The sequence below is a fragment of the Alligator mississippiensis genome, chromosome 1 (genome assembly GCF_030867095.1).
Source record: "Alligator mississippiensis isolate rAllMis1 chromosome 1, rAllMis1, whole genome shotgun sequence".
NCBI lineage: Eukaryota > Metazoa > Chordata > Crocodylia > Alligatoridae > Alligator > Alligator mississippiensis.
In genome coordinates, this window is record NC_081824.1 from 181,775,008 (window position 1) to 181,792,265 (window position 17,258).

At 44.1% G+C, this 17,258-nt stretch overlaps 1 protein-coding gene across 7 annotated transcripts in view; it reads left to right on the forward strand.

Annotated features, from left to right (window-relative positions):
* Nucleotides 1-17,258, forward strand: part of SUSD4 (sushi domain containing 4) — a 144,608-nt gene that overhangs the window by 19,136 nt on the left and 108,214 nt on the right. The gene's annotated exons all lie outside the window — the stretch shown is intronic.

Sequence of the window (17,258 nt, forward strand, 5' to 3'; positions counted from 1 at the left end):
TATTCTGGATTCCTTTAAGAATCAATTGGACATTTATCTTGCTGGGATCCTGTGACCCCAGCTGACTTCCTGCCCCTGGGACAGGGGGCTGGACTCGATGATCTTCTGAGGTCCCTTCCAGCCGTAATATCTATGAAATCTATGAGAGCTAGCTCATATTTTGTGTAGTAGCTGGAGAGGAGCATTTGGCTAAGTGTATTTAGGTTCCATTTAATTTTGTTTAATATGCATTGACTTATAAAGTGGAAGACTTAATTTTCTCAAATAGATACCATTGAAAGAGAAATATATCAGATAACTTAAGTTCACTGGAAGGAGGGGGATGTTGTCAAAAACAGGCTACAGGATACCTTTATGCAGCAGACTTGATTTGATGGGTAACCTCTGTCTGTCTTAGATGCTATTGATCCATGCAGTTTCCTGCTCCACATTCTGTGTGTATGAAAGTTTTCTCAGTCCCCCACATGGGCTCCCTGGAAAATCCTATAGAAAGACCAAGTAAATCTATGGTGTTTAACAAGTTAATATAAATCAGCCTTATCAGGGAGCTTATTCTTTAGCAGGGAGCTCCCTGATAATTCAGAGTGAAAATGTTATTATATTTGATTGATATGATCTTTCTATACATATACCTACAATCAGATTTTAGTATTAATGCAATAATTTAAAAATATATTAAGAGCACAGTGATAAATATACACATATATTATGTACATTAGCTCCAGATTAATGTTTATGTATTAGATTTATAACCTACTTGATCCAAAGGGCTCAAAGCAGCTTCCAGTAAACCAACAACCAACAGAGAAGATTCCTCAAAACCCAGAAACTCCAATTCCTTCCCCCTCCATCCCCAAACACTGCTTACTGTCCAAAATGGAACTCAAAAAGATTTTTCTATGGTCCATTAACATCTCAGCTACGAGTGATGAAATTACTCTTTTGGACTTTTTAAGTTGTTTTTTCTACCTGTTATTAGAAAGCACATTTGTAAGAAGTGATCTAAATCTAGTTTATAGCCTGGTAATCTTTTATGCCAAGAAGTCTCTACACTACAGCAATAGGCCTGGCTGATGTTGTTAGTAGTCCTGCATCTTACGTATGTAATATTTTATAGGATACTTACTCTCTATTTAATTTTTAGAGTTGTTTGGACAGGAAGGACAGAAAACCCTCTTGCTATTGCTGGTAAAACTTATTATTAAAAGGATGTTTGTTCTTTATGTGGAGTTTTTTTTTCTCTCTTTGTATTTAGGTAACTATACAGTTGCAAGATTCTTTTGAAGTGCAAAACTAAAGCAGTTCAGGCAGTTGAAACAAAACTTTCAGGAGATTTAGGACCAGTTATATTGGCTGTGTTAAAACAGTGTTTTTGAATGTTTTCTTTCACTTTTAATTTTTTTAGAATAGGGATATTGGGATTTTCCTGCTGATTATCTCTGCATTCCTCCTGCAAGTTTTCTTTCCCACACAGAGCCCTTCCTTCAGGCCAAGAGAGCTAGTATTACCAGAACTACTGCTATTGCTGGAAGGACAATTTTTCATCTTATATGCTGTCTCCTAAGACTATATGACAGTGTTCAAAGACCTGATTCTTTGGGTCATATCTAGGGGGAAGGAGGTTTGCTTAAGTCCCACAGGATTTGGTCTTGTGTGAAACATTTATAATACAAATTGAACAGTGATATTGGGATTCAGGGATGCCAGTTCTTAGGGGTGGGCTTTGAACCCACAGTTATCTTTAAGTAGGGTGTTCTCTTGCTTCCCCCTTTCATGTACCGATGCTAAGTCTGCCTGTCTCAGCATATTTGGACTGCATAATCCATGCCTTACTCTAGTAAAACCCAGTTTTTATAGTGTTGTTTTGCAGCTTAAAGAACTGCTTTTGTACAGCAAAATGAAATCTGCCAACCTGTTCTTTGTCCTTCTTGGCTAGGGACAGAATTTACATATTAACTGGAAGTGATCACTCAGCAGGGATCTGGGTTTTCTGTTTCCCATGGAAAAACAGAGTGAACTGCAGATTTTACCGTTTACTGGAGGCAAATACGGATTTCTCATGTTACCAGAGAATCCCATGTATTTGCAGTTTTGCAATGACTCCTCTGTGGGCTGGCAGAGTACCAGCCTGCAAGGGGTTGGGAGGGAGCAGGAGGAGGGTGGGCAGGCGAGGGAAGCCATGTGGATGTATACGCACATGGCCCCAGGCAGCCTGGAGAGCAGCTCCTGGAGATAAGTGGAGGGAGGGGAGGTAGGGATTGAGCAGGGCTGGGGTGCTTCCCTGCTGGGCAGTGCCTGGGGCTTGGGGCCTGAGACTGCAATACGCAGCCACAGGGCCCTGGCAGGGAGCGGGTTGGGGCTGTGGGTGGCACGTCTGGGGTGCGGGGGAGTGTGGGGCCAGCTCCCAGCCACTGTGCACATTCTCAGAGGATGGGGGGACCTGCACTCCCCAAATCTGTGTGGGTCGGGGGTGGGGCGGATTGCCTGCTGCAGGCTCGGGGAGCTGCTCCCCGCTGCTGTGTGCACTCCTGGGAGGTAGGGGGGACCTGTCCCTCCCAGATCTGAGCATGGGGCAGGGGCAGCATGCTGCCTGCTTCAGGCTTGTGCTCCCTGCTCTGCTGCCCTCCGGGGCCTCTACAGCCCAATGAGTGCAACCTGGCACTTCAAAGAACAGCAGAGCTGCTCAGGAAGCTGCCTGCCACTGCAAGCTCTGCGCTGCCCACATCCATTGCGTGCAGCCCCACACTGCCACCCCCACTACAGGTGTGCAGGCAGGGGATACCTCACCAAGGCAGCATGGAGCTTGTAGCAGCAGGCAGCTTCCTGCGCAGCGCCACAATTCTTTGCAGTGCCAGGTTGCACACTCTGGGCTGTGGAGGTGCTGGAGGATGGCAGCAGGGTGAGAGCCCATAGACAGCAGTGCACAGCCTCCGCCCTGCATGCAGATGTGGGGGGCATGGGTCCCCCTGCCCTCCAGGAGTGCATGCTGTGGTGGAGAGCAGCCGCTCCCTGCCCTAGCCAACAGTGGGTGGGGATCCAGGCTCTGCTCCGCTGCAGCAGATGCCATCTTCTGCCAGAGGCAGGGGGCTGTGGACCTGGGTCCCTGGCCCTGTAGCCCTGACAGTTGAAAGCCCCTCCTGGCAGGGCTGGGGGAGCAGGAGCTGTGGGGGGGGGGGGGCAAGGGGCACCAGCAGGGCTGGGAGGGTTGTAGCAGGGGGAGTGAGGGGCAGAAGCAGGGGTGGGGGGGAAGTGAGAGGCACCAGGAGGACTGGGGGGGGGGGGAAGGGTGTGAGGGGCACTAGAAGAGCCAGGGGACTGTGCGGGGCCTTTCATTTTAGTCACATATTTGGGGGGTTTTTTATCAGAGAATTTGTAATATTTTATCAGGAAAAAGCAGGATCCCTGGTGATTGGAAACTGGTTTAGTGATCTTATAAACCAGTTTCAAAATGGCTGAAACTGGTTTAAGATAAACCTGGTTGAATGTAGTATCAGACTCAACTGAGTTAGGTCAAACCAGTTTTTGAAACTTCTGTCCCAGAGCCCATCCTGGTTCAAGTTAAATCAGAGTCTCCCAGCATGCCTTGTAGCCCTGGACTGGGCTGTGCTGTCTCCTCCAGAGATCAGGGCTGGCCCTGCCCCTCTGCTCCCTAGCTGGAGCAATGAGGGCTGCTGGCTCACTGGTCTCAGTGCCTGTCCTCCCCCCAGGCAAACCCCTGCTGGGGCCTGGGGTCTGGGGCCAGGGAGGGGGGTGTTAAACTTCCCTTTCCCCAGTACAGAGCTGCCCTGCCCTGCTTACTTAGTGCTGGCTGCAGCTGTGGACTACAATTCCCAGAGGCACCTGGAAGCAGGAAGAGGAAGCGATGAACAATCCTGCAGAGTCCTGCTGCTGTGATTCTGGACTGCAAATCCCAGAGACCTCAGGGGCAATAGGAAGACGAAGCGAACACACAGCCCATTCTGGCTACATGTCAGAGAGCTGTGCTTTAATGCCCCCTGGCTGCTGGCTTCAGCCACTGCAAACGTGGCTGCATTTCCTGAATCAAAAGTGAATGTCTGTTCATTTGCTTATTGGTTCAATCTTTGCAGTTTAGATTATAATCAGGTTTTTTGACTATCTGTACTTGGCACTTGTCATCACACATTGTGAATAAGCCTGTTAGGTGATATGTAAGGTCCACATGCTGAGAGGAGAATTTTTCTATGGGCATTGTCCCCAAACACAGCTGGTTCCTAAGTATAAGTAGAAGCAGTTCAAAAAAACCATATGCCACATACCTCACCAACTCACATCTCCTTTGAAGGCCCGTAGATGTCTTTGCATCTGGTCAAGCCCTGTGCAACACATCTCACTGGGAGATTAGGTTTCAGTAACTCCATTTTGCATTTCCCTACTCTTCTTTGGAGACTGAAGATCTTTGCTTTCTTTAGAGTCACTCTGTGTGAAACACCCACAGGTCAGAAGTATTATTAACAACAAGATAAATTAAGAATAGGAGAAATCAGATTAAAATAAACAGAATGATTTGTATAGCATCCCTCAGCTGGGTAATTTACAAAACTCTGTGGAAGCAGGTTTCCTCTAGTTTTGATATAGAGATGAAAGAAAACGTCATATTTCTAGAAAGCAAGTTCTTTTCTGACCTTCCAGACCCCAGGGTCAAATTTACAGCCTCTGCCTTTTTGTGCCCAGAGAGCTCCCTCTCTTCTTCCCCCTCCTTTATTCCTGTCAATCTAGGGCTGTGTCCCTCCATTTTCCAGGGTAGTTATCTGAAAATTAACACATGGCTGGGGTCACTGCCTTCCTCCAGAGATGGTCTGGGAGGTTGCAAAGGTCTTTTAACTATACTTGCTATCTCTCTTTGAAAAGCAGAGCTGCCAAATTCAAGACCAGCCTTTCCCAGATCTTTGATACGGGTTTTTTGCTGGGCCTCTTTTTAAAGCATTTTACAGATCTCTTCATAAGCCTTTCCAGTGCCATGAAATACGAATGATTGACTGACCCTCTGTCACAGGATGTAAAATTAAAGATTTATCTTCATGGTAGAAACGGATTCACTTTTCCCATGGTGGGTGAGTCTGGGTGTATCTATTTTATCTGACTCATCTATGAGAGATTGTACCAGGTTTTTCCACTTCTGTAATTGGGGGGTTGACCCTTCGACTGATACATCAATAGATACCTCCTTTCTGAATGCTTGTGTGCCCACTATCATAATGCATATTTCTTCATAGCTAGCAGTGGTCCAAGATTTGCAAAGCTAAAACAGCAGCAGTGTACTGCTGACATGAGTCACTATTATTTTTAGCTCCAAAGAGAAAACAGTTGGTGGAAAGGCTTTACTTGTCTTGCCACACCAGTTGTGGTTTCTTAAGGACAATGTTTCCTTCTTTAATCAGACTTCTGCAAGATGTAATGCAGCTGTTCAATTTCTTTTTATTAAAGCATCGCTGAAGGTGATCTCTTGCTATTCTTGTGTAGTGGGGTTTTTTTCTTATTCTTTTTCACTATTTCTCAACTACTGAAAGTTGAGCTACTGCTGTGTTTGGAGTAGCAGAGGCAGAGATTATCTAAACTAGCAATATATAGCAATCTATGAAATAGGTTGCGGTATTTGCATAATTTCTTTTCTCAGTTATTTGAAAAGTTTATTACTTAAATCCCAAAGATTAATTTAATGAATCAAAATTTGTGTAGTACTGGTGAAATGAGGGATTGTGTTTCTTTGTGGCCACTGATTTTGAGGACTAGAGTTTGGAAAACTATATGCCGTTAGGACTTTTTTTAATAAAAGCACAATTCCTAGTCTTCAAAAGCTCTCTTAGCCTGGGGAAGTTGCATGCTATTTAAAATAAATGTAAATGAATATTTGTACCACACATCATTACTTCTTCTGGTGACATTTGCCAAACTATTAGAGTTCCTTAGAATGGAGGTTAAGGGTTTAAATTAAAAAAAAAAAAGTCTAAATCACTCAGGAGGCTGTCTTTTTTTTTTTCTTAAATTAAAGTAACCTGAATCCCTATTGACTTTCAATGAGACATCAGCTTTTAAGTGCATAAATCATCACTGAAGTCACTTGGTGAAAATACTAAGTTTTGGTTGAAATTTGCAGAAGCACCTGAATGTTTACCAGGTCCTAGACTGAAGGATTTCAGCTTCTGATCTAAGAACCTTGCTTTTGGGAAGGGGTGTAGGTTTTAGCCGTGTTGGTCTAAGGACATAGGCAGACAAGGTTCTTTGGGTGAATCTGATATCTTTTATTAGACCAACTTAAATAGTTGGAAAGCAATTATTAAGCAAGCTTTCGGGTTCAAAAACCTTTTGTCAGGCTAAGGAAGTTTCAGCAGTTGGTGTGTGCTCTTCCTGGATGGAATGAAAAGTAAAGAAGCCAGAGGGTGGGCTGGTATGCATACAAGACAGGTAGTCAGTGAAAATGTAGATTGAGGAGTCAATGGGTGAGAGGCTGGGGAGGGGGCGGGGAAGAGAGAGAAGGGGGGTGAAAGTGGAGAGATACCTGGGGAGTCAGATGTCAGGCAGGTTATAATGTGTCATAAATCCAATGTCTATGTTTAGTCCATGATTTTTAGTATCTAGGAGGTTGATAAAGTGGAGTTCATAGGCTTATCTCTGGGAAGTGTTGTGTAAGTTTCCTTTGAGAATCAGGACTGAGAGATTGGAGAAAGAGTGGTTTTCTTGTGAGAAATGTGCCCCCACAGTTACTTGGGTATTTCTGTCTTTGATAGATTTCCGGTGTGCATTCATTCTGGTGCGCAGTTGTTGTTTGGTCTCTCCTACGTATTTTCCATCAGGGCATTTGGTGCATTGGATGAGGTATATTATATTTCTGCAGGTGCAGCTGTAAGATCCAGGAATGCTGATGGCTCTGTTGTGGGGTGTAGTAATAGTGGGGGTGGTAGAGATGTGTTGGCAGGTTTTGCATTTCTTGTCATAGCACGGTCTGGATCCATTTGGTGTGTTCGGGGCCTGAAGAAGTTTGCTTCTGGTGATGAGGTTAGCGAGGTTTGGTGCTTGTTTGAAGGCTAGGATGGGTGGCTCTGGGAAGATCTTTTTAAGAATAGGGTCTCTTTCTAGTATGGGTTGCAGTTGTTTGAGGATTTTTCATACAGGTTCAAGGGAGGGGTGATAAGTCATAACCAGCAGTATGCGATTTGTGGGGGGTTTTCTTCTGTACTGCTGTTCTTCACATGGTATCTTGATGGCTCTTTCAAACGTGCGATCTTTCTCTCTGGAAAAGTTTCCTTGTTGGGTGAAAGCCTTTTTAAGATTGGAGAGGTGGCGATCCCGGGTGTTCTCTTCAGTACAAATGCGGTGGTATCTGAGGGCTTGGCTGTATATCACAGCTTTTTTGGTGTGTTTAGGGTGATTGCTTGTTCTGTGCAGATATGTATGTTGGTCTGTGGGTTTCTTGTATAATGTGGTCTGTATTTTATCATTCTGGATACTGATCATCGTGTCTAAAAAGGAGATGTTGGTGCTGGAGTATTCTAGAGAAAGTTGGATGGAGGGATGGTGATTGTTGAATTTTTGATGGAACTCAATCAGAGATTGTAGGTTTTCACTCCAAATGATGAAGATGTCATCGATATATCTTAAGTATCTTGCTTTTGGGAAGGCACTCCAGAAGGTTGCAGAGCTGGTGAAATTAGTAGTAAACTCAGATATATTAAGCAAGTTGTTTTGAAGCAGTTTATATCACCTTTCTTAAATATAATCTCTTAGATACTCACCACAGCATGTGGAGATTTATCTCCTTGACCACAGTGTGACTTGACAACCAATTTTGCAACATGCTTTAACCTGTTGAGTAGAGGTACAACTACAAGCTGCTCTGAGACTATAGGAGAAAGCAGCTAATTTGCTACTAATTTCTCCGTGAATACTTGGTATTAGTGTACCATACTTTTCATGCCATATATATATATTACTCTGGCTCTGGGGCCTGGACTTGGCATGCCCAGCCCAGAGCCAGTGCAGTGTCCTGGACTTGCTGTGCCACTCCAGTTCAGCATGCTGGTGCTAGGGCCATATGGCAGGGCCCGGACCAGCACACTAGTGCTGCAGCTGTGTAGCAAATCTGGGACCCTTGACTGGCTGTGCAGCCACAACCTGGGTCCAGGTGCACCAAGTCCAGGATTGTGTGTTGTCTCTGGGGCTGTGCGCCAAGTTGAACCTGTGTGCCAAGTTGGTTTGGAGCCAGTGCTGGGGTAAGGGACTTGCCACGTGATCCTAGCACTGGCAAGCAGGATTGAGCCATACCATGTGGCCCCATCACTAGGATGCTGACAGTAGAGCCATGTGGAATGCCTGGGATCCTGTGCTGGCTCTGAAGCCGTGCACAGGAGCCAGGCATGGGTCTGGCTCTGGGTTGCATAGTCCTGGGCTTAGTGCACCGGGTTCACCCCTGCACGTGGTTCTGAAGCCAGCACATGATACTATGACTGAGGACTAATTCTTTGGACTGGCCTGAGCTGGCATGTGTTTGGGGAGAGGGGCTCACCCTGGGTCTTGAAATTTGGTGTCAGGGAGGGGTTAAGAAGGGAGCAGTGGCACCATTAATTGCCACTCCTCCCAGACGCTCAGCAATGAACACTGCCACCACCCTATCTTCTGCATTCTCTCCACCAAATTTATGGACCTGTGGGGAGCCCGTTTTTGTATGTAATGCACACCCCAATTTCCCCAGGTTGATTTTTGGGGGAAAGGTGTGAGTTGTATGTGAGAAACTGTGGTAACTGAAGCAAAAGCACTGCATCCAGGAAAGCAATAATTTTTTTTCAGTTCCACCTAGTGCTTTTGCACACAGAACCCCTTTGCTGGAAATACTTAGCCTTGTGTAAGTCTAATTTGAATTCAGTTTGTATGGAAAACCTATGACCAAGAATCTTAATGGAGTAATAGTTAGCATGTGCTCCATAATGAGGCTACATTCTACTGCATGTGAAAGATTTATGTGAGTTAAAAAGTGGGGAAAGGGCAAAGAACAAGGAATGAAAGGGGGAATGTGCCTTGCATAAATAAGGGAATAGCAGGCTTAGGCCAAGGAAGACCTAAATGTCTTTCAAAGAAGTCTGGTGTGTAAGTTTCAGGCTTGCTTCAGGCAGTTTTAGCTTACTCAGCCAGCACTTTACAGTGGCTGATAACCCAGACTGACACTGACCTTGGCAGTCTCACAAGGGTAAGCTTCACAGAAGGATGAACTGTTTTCTTGAACAGTTTCTTCAGTATATTAAGCACAATTCAGTATTCCTTCAGCATTGATTATGGATGTCTGATTTATTCCAAAACAAACATATTATTGGAGGTAATGGAAAGGGGATTCAATCTCTGTTTCTGTTTGAGCTTCCCTGCCACCTTTAGAAGACAGTAGTCTGTGATGCAGTGTCAAACCTCTGTCTCTCCCCCTCCTTCCATTCATTCCTCTTGAAAGCTCTGATGCCACGGAGTATTGTAACCTGTATTGTAAACTGTATTGTTTAATAACTATCTTCACGTGCTTGTTTTGAGGTTTGGATAACAGTAATTTTCCCTGGGCTTTTGGTGTTAATACCTGGAATATGCATCATGGTCTTTTATAGATACACGTGCAGTTGCAGTTGTAAAGGCAGTTTGCAAGCATCAGAAGTACTTGCTTGCTTTGAGCACATCAGTATTAAGAGACACAGTTGAGGCCATTCAGCTACAAATGATACTATTTTAAGCCATCTTCTGTGCGCTGAATCACGATACCTCTTGCTAAATATGCCAGGGTCTGTGGGTGTTGAATACCTCCTGAATGTAAATCCTTTTTCTTGTTGAGAGCTCTCCAGACTTAGGAACAAAGTGCCACAGTAGGAGTAAGGCTCATTGGCAACCTCTCCTTGTTGATCACCACTGGTTCTTTTTGCTGGAGAGGTTGGTGCTGGAATTGGATTTTATCAGGACCCTGTCCTCTAAGAAGGTTGTGACAGAGTAGGCAGGGTTTGTATTATGGTGGAGCTTGGGCTGAGCCCCCCCATAAGAGATGAGAGCCCCCGTATAAGATTTGAAAATCATAACCTGCGGGAGTCTTTGATTTTATTAGGACATCATGATGGACAGACCAATTTTTTTTTGCAGACCACCCCCCTGCCCCCCCCCCCCCCCCCCCCGAGTCAAAGTATAATTGAAACTCTGAGAGTGGGCAGTGTTTAGTTGCTTGTCCTGCTTTAGGAGTTAATGGGACACTGTCATGGTTGATGGGGTCAATCCCAGTTTTGAGTTATATTTTTAAAAAATTGAAATGTGCTTGTGATACAAAAGAAGCCCTTTCTTCAGGACTTTAATGGAAGCAGTGTTAAAGTTCAAGGCCCTTTGCTGAGTGACCCACCAATGACACATGTAGGATATTGGACTTTCTGGGATGCTCTCATGGATATTACAGGGTCCCTTTGTTCTTTTTGCTTCTGCCATCCTTGAGCAAATGGAGGAATTAAATTGACAAGATTTTTGCTCTATTTGCTTTTTAGAGAGGAGAAAGTGTATCAATTTCAATATTCTGCCTGGACACACAAACCTGAGCTGGCAAGGAAAACATAATATTATGGGTATGTGTGAGACAATGGCTGAAGCAAAATTCTCAGTTACTTAGTTTTTAGCAGTGGCTGTCGAGTTTGAGAACTGCAATTTTAACATTTATGGACAACTGCAGATTTTTTTTCTGTATCATTGAGGCATTTAAATAGAAACTGTAGTACAGTGGTAGGAGGATTTAATTTTGTTCCATCTGCCTGGCCAGTCTGACCTTTCAAGGATATTACATATGCTAGGAATCGGGCTCTTAAGCTGATCTCTGTTGATGGCACATGATTGATTTTATTTCATGAACGGGGATTTTTTTTTAATTGCGTCTCAGCCTGGCCTGTGATTGCTTGCACATTGTGGGAATTACCATTTAACTGAACAGAACAATGAAGTGCACCCCCCCACTAGAAATGTACATGTGCTCTATTTGTGCTTTCTATACTGAAAACAGCATTAGTAGAAATGACAGCTGTCTATGAACATTTCTCATAGGGTACTGACAGATGTGTAGCTTCCTGCTGTAACTCATGGTGCTTTGCAGGAAGCACCATGAGTTACAGCGTTCCCTCCCGGCCCAGCAGGCGTTCACTGTTCAGTCTGGTGGTGTTGGGGAATCAAGCTCCATTTTGGAGTGGCTGCATGTCTGCAGCCACTCTTCCTAGCCCCGCTCCCTGCCCTGTAGCTCTGGTGCTGTCTTTGGAATTGGTGGGGGGGAGGAGGGAGAGGAGGGACTTCCGTCTGGGGAGGGACTTTCATCTGGGATTTGCCCAGTCTGTGCTGGAGGGTAGGATTGCCCAGCCTGTGCTTGATTTGAGCCTGTCCTGCAATCCGCATAACATTAATGAAAGTGCTGTGCTTTGGACCATCTTCATCTGAACCTTCATGTACTGCAATTGTGCAACAATCTGTACCCTCATGTAATGTAATGAGGGTTCAGATTGTCATGAGATTGGGCACTTTTAAAGCTCTCTGCAGCTGTGCCATTCTGTAAGGGCATGACTGTAGAGTTCTTTTAAGGGGCCAATCGCACAACAAATATAACTTCTGTCTGCCATTATAGCTTACAAAAATAGTATATGCTAGGTTCTTCAACCACAAAGACTGAAGACGACTGTGGTTTGAAAATTTGGCCCATAGAAAATAAAAGATGGGCACTGAATTGACATAAGAGGCTTGTAACTTTCAAATTAGTTACAGAGGGATGAACAGGATGAGAATTTGTAATAGTATGTGAAACCTTCTATCCTGTTTAGGTCAATGTTGGCTAGAGATGGACTTAACATTATTACAATCTAACAGAGTTTTAATGATTTGTGTTCTTGTCAGGGTGGTATCTATTTCATGGCCCCATACCACTTGATACTACTTTGGTATGCTTGTTCGGGGAGAGGCTGTGCATTGGGGAATTATTTATCCACTTACCTCTACAAGATTTTTATGTAGAATAAAGTTGCCATGCTTTGATAGAGCTGCGTGGGGAAGCCAGCAGTCATTCTGGGGCTAAGAGGTGTTACTTCTAGATTCTATCTTGATTCATTATAGTCCGTCATGTTGTAAGTGAATAAGTAGAGTACTTCAGTCTCCACTCCTGCCTGCCTGGTACTTTCTAGCTGTCTGATGTATGTTTTGGAAATATATATATTTACCTTCATTTTTCAGGTTATTTTAAATCCTAATTAGTGCCATTTAAAAAAAAAATCATGTTATCTGTTGAGTAAACCTCATGTGGGATTACCTGATACTTGCTATAAAATATTCCCTGCCAGCTGTAAACATGGTATTCAGAAAATCAAAACAGGAGAGTTCTGTAGGTCCAGATTTACAAAGAGATATAAGCAAGATGGTGCTCAGTGTTGTCACACTTAACTTTTAAGCACCCAGCTCCAGGAGTGGAGTCCACAAACTGGACTTAGGTGCCTAAGTTCTCTGTATAATGCATAGGGAGATTTAGGGGCCTGAAAACAGGATTCACAACATCCAGCACGCTGAACTGTAAATGCCTAAGATAGTAATAGGATACGTTGGAGCAGGAGTGGGCAAAATGACGCCCAGGCAGGGGTGTGCAGGCAGTGGGTCATGGCTCTGCCCTGGCTCTGGACCACACTGTCACTGCTGTAAGATCCTAGCCTCCACCCTGGAGCAGCATCCTGCCCGCCCTGCCAACACTGCTGGGGTCGCCTTCATGGAAACCCTAGCCCCACACTATCACGGCTCAGCCACTGCTGGGGTCTCCATGGAAACCAGCCACAGTGATGTGGCAGAGGCTGCTGGGAAATGGAGTCCACCATGGACCCAATCCAGCCTGTGGGCCAGACTTTACCTGCCTTTGTATTGGAGGGAAGGGTATATCTGAAACCCCATGTCTCTCCTGCCATGGCCAGCAGTGGCATGTTTAAGCATGCTGCACTGATCCACATGGCTACTTCATTAACTAGAAACAGTGTGCCCACATCCACAGTTAATAGGCAGTTTAATTAGTTTGTGGACAGGCAAATTGGCTTTGCCACTCATCAGTGTTAATCATCCTGCCCAAAGTGGTGTGCTAATGCAGCTACAGTGCTTCCAGTGTAGGAAGTAGGAGACAGTTCTTAAGGAGCAGTATAGTGTTCATGAGCATGTTGCTAGCAGGGAAGGTAAGTTTACTGAGTGCCTGTGTTCTTAAGCACCCTAGTGCAGCTCTGTATTAGGACTTCATAAGAAACTGGGGTTCAAGGTGCTAACCCCTATCCTGGATGTAGAAGTCTTTTTGTCCTTTTGGGACTGTACAACTGGCTTATGCTTTTCTTTAAAAACATGGCTGGAGGAGGACCCACTCATGGTTAACATAATATTCTAGTGGCTAGTGCATTTGGTGTCAGTGTGGCAGACTTGGATTCTAGGACATCCTTTCCCCACGGAAGTTCATTTCCTACCTCCCAGAAGAGTGTCATAACCATCACAGCAGGGGTGAATCTGGGGGAGGGGGGGGGGGCAATGCAGTGGCGCAGTCACACTCCTTTTCAATTCCTGCTCCACCCAAAGTTTAAAGCTAACCGGCTGGCAGCGGCAGCAGCATTTCTATTCAGGCAGCAGTGAGGAAGTCAATTGACTTCATGGCTCATTGTGACCTACCTGGTTCTTTCTAAACTCTTCATTCCATAGGTGTTAATGAACCTCTCTCCCTTTTTAATGGTCTTCATGTTCCACTCATCAAGCTATCCTTTCTTTTGCAGTTCTGCTGTCTGTTAGCTGCCCCTGATACTGTAGCTTTTATTTCACAGCCCTACAGACTGTTTTTAAATCTAGCTAAAAACATTAACTTAGGTGCACAAACATTAACTCAAATGAACATCAATTCAGGTGTGGAAATAACTTTCCATGAAACATTGCAATGTCAACATACTCAAGAAGGCTAGATTGTGTTTTATTAATCTGAATGAGATGTATATTTAATTCTAATGACAACAAACTAAAGAAACATCTTTTGATTATTTTTGCCTAGTTGTGGTTTGTTATGCATAATACATGATATAGCAAATTAATGCACATTTGTATTTTTTTCATTCTTAAACTGAATAATATAGCCTTAGGCCCCTATCATATTAAAATTTCTAGTTACATTTTAACTCAGGTAAAATCAGTGTTGTGTTGTATGTGATGATGCTTACCCTGCACCTCCCTTTTCAAAATCCTAGATCCACCTATGCATCACAGTATATGGGAGTTTGGATAGGGACAGTCTCTATCCTTCCTGTTGAAGCTGTGCCACTGTGCAGATCAGAATGTAAGATTTATGTGGCCAAAGAGAGTAAGCACGAGAAAGCATCATTCTATAGCCCTGTTAGTAATGCCAGGAGCATAATGTAAAAAGTATGTGCCCAGGGCAATCCTCTCACCTTCCTCTATTAGGCAGCATGCAGGAGCAGCAGCAAGCAGCCATGAGGGCAATGTGTCATGGAGTGATCTGTGGAGAGGCAGCAGAGTTTGCTGCTGCTCTAGGGGGGTGGGGGGAAGAGGGCCAGGTCACCCCATTTTTTTGCCACCAAAGCCCATGCTAGGAAGGCAAAAAATCTGCAGATTTTGGCAGCAAAAAAATGAGGTCAGTTTCCCCCCCCAGTGCCAGCAAATGCCACTGCTACTTTACTAGACTGTGTTTCCCAGAATGCCTTGCACTGTGACATGCATTGCTTGTTCAGGGTGCAGCCAGAAAATATAGTTAAGCAGGGAAGGGGAGACTGAGGTCTGCTGCCCTGCCCCCCACTTCTAGCACCCCTCCCTTTAGGCGGTGCCCAGAGTATGTGACCCACTTGCCCATCTCACGTTATGATACTAAATAATGTTAGGACACAACTGGGAGGGAGGAGTCTGGGATGTAGTCCTCTCTTATCACCACTGTTTGTGCATTTTGCATCAAAGAGTCATTGGATAAAATGCCCCTTCCTAATCTTCATCTTTTCTCTATAGCCTGGTGATTAAGGCACACTCATGGGAGGTAGGAGGTTTGAGTTTGAAGAGGTCACTGAATCTAGGCCTCCTGTTTCCTGTATAAGAGCTGAAATCACTAGGTTGTTATATAAAAAGTGGGATCCTTCCCCTCCTGCTGTGTTTTTAAAGGAAGATGACCACAGCTGCTGTGCTTTGGGCTGAATCCAGTTCTGCTGAAGTGTGTTAGGCATGTTCAGAATGTGTCAACTGGATCAGGCACTTAGGCACAAGAGGAACTCCTAGTAACTGGGTCGCCAACAGGATGTAGATGTGAGATGGCGCTGAGGGGCTCTGTTTAGCCATTGGAGGTGTTATCTGTAGGCATGCACAGTAGCAGAGCTTTAGGCACTTTAATATCTTTATTGGCAAAAACTAAGTGTTGAGACAGGGTTTTTTGGTACGTTACAGTGTTAGACTTAGGTGCCTAAATTGCCCCTTAGGTCAGTTTTTTTAATCTGACCCATAGACTTTTGGGCACATGTATTATGATTGTTGATTGCTTCTATCATTGGTTACTTGCAATTGGAGTAGAAACTCTAGTGCAGCCTCCTTTTTCAGGGTTTAAAACTTAGCTGTAAACTTAACATTCATGGTTGACAGTCCAAGTGCAAATGTCATTGCTCCCCTGAGGTAGGAACTAACTGGTTAGCTATAGTTTTATGGTCAGAGGCACTTTGTTTTCTAGTGGACAGTCTGTGACAACTGCTATTTGAGAGTACCTTTGAAAATTGAACCCCAAATCAAGGCAGCTACACAGTAGGACTTTAGGGCAATGAACAACATCAGATGGGAACAACCCTTTAGGATTGCATTGGAATTCCTTAGTGGAGAGTCCACCTAGCCAGTATTTTGCAAAGTTAAAAGATGCTAGTCCTGGAATAACTTGACTACAGTAGACTATACCAGCACTGAATTTGGCCCCCGATGCTAGAGTTGATGATTAGAACAGAACAGAACAGAACCTTAGAACTGCCTTGCTGATGAGCAGGGATCTGGGTTTTACATTTGCAATGGAAAAACGCAGTAAAACCTGGATTTTCTCATTTTAAGGAGAAAAACCTGGATTTTCTCCTTTAAAGGAGAAAAACATGGGAAATGATGGGTTTCTCCTTGCAGGCTGGCAGAGTTCCAGCCTGGAAGGGGCTGCGGGGATGGAGGGGCTGCAAACTTAGATGCCATAGGCCTGGCATCTGCGGTGGGTGGGGAATGAGAGGCATTAGCAGAGCTGGGGGGCTGTGGGTCAGGAGTGAGGGGCAATGGCATGGACAGGGCACTGGCATATCAGGGCTGCTCGGCGTGACAAAGCAGTGAGGAGGGACAGCTCGAGCTGGAACCTGTGTCCTGGTGAGTGCAGGGGGCAGGGGGAGCTCTGATTTTCCATGATAAAAAACCCAAAATCAAATGTCAAAATTTATAGGTATTTAGAACTTATTTTATTTTATTTTAGTGATTGAGGTACTGGCAGGCTTCCTAGCTGCCTTAAAATTAGAACTATATCAAAAACACATTGTGCTCAACTGATACCTATATATATATAGTAGCATTTCATTTTAACCATGGAAAACCATGGATTTTTGGGTTTTTTAATCAGAGAATTTGCAATTCTTTTTTATCAGTTAATTTTCCATTTTTAAACAGAGAAAACCAGGGTCCCTGCTGATGAGATGCTTCATTTTCTGAAACATTTCACCTTTCTATAAAGATATTAGGCAAAAAAGGGCATGTTTTAAAAACACCTCATTACATGTTTACATAAAAATCCTATTGTCTCTAAAGAGGCTATTATAATCCATTTTGTAAATAATCCACATTTCAAACCATCCCTGAACACACATTTACACAATGTACAGTTTACAAAAGTAGTAAATATGTATTTTATGACTGACAGAAGTCTACTGTGTCCATTCTCATGCATTTATACAGCAAAATATTTATTTCGTTATATTTTAATAAAAAGCCAAATCAGACACACAGATACATCATGCACACAGATCATGCTTAAATAAAGGTAAAAATACACACACGCACACACACATACACACACCAGTTAAAACCAGGAAACTAGTTAAAGCTGAGACTTGATTAGTAATTGTTTCGCTGTGTCTAGATATTAGAGGTTTGAAGTCAGTGTGTAATGTTCTGCACTCTATGAGATGCAGTAAGAAGGGAAGGCAGGAAGGTTTCCTGAAAGGGAGAAAGACACATGTTCCAGTTCTGTAGATTTCCTCTGC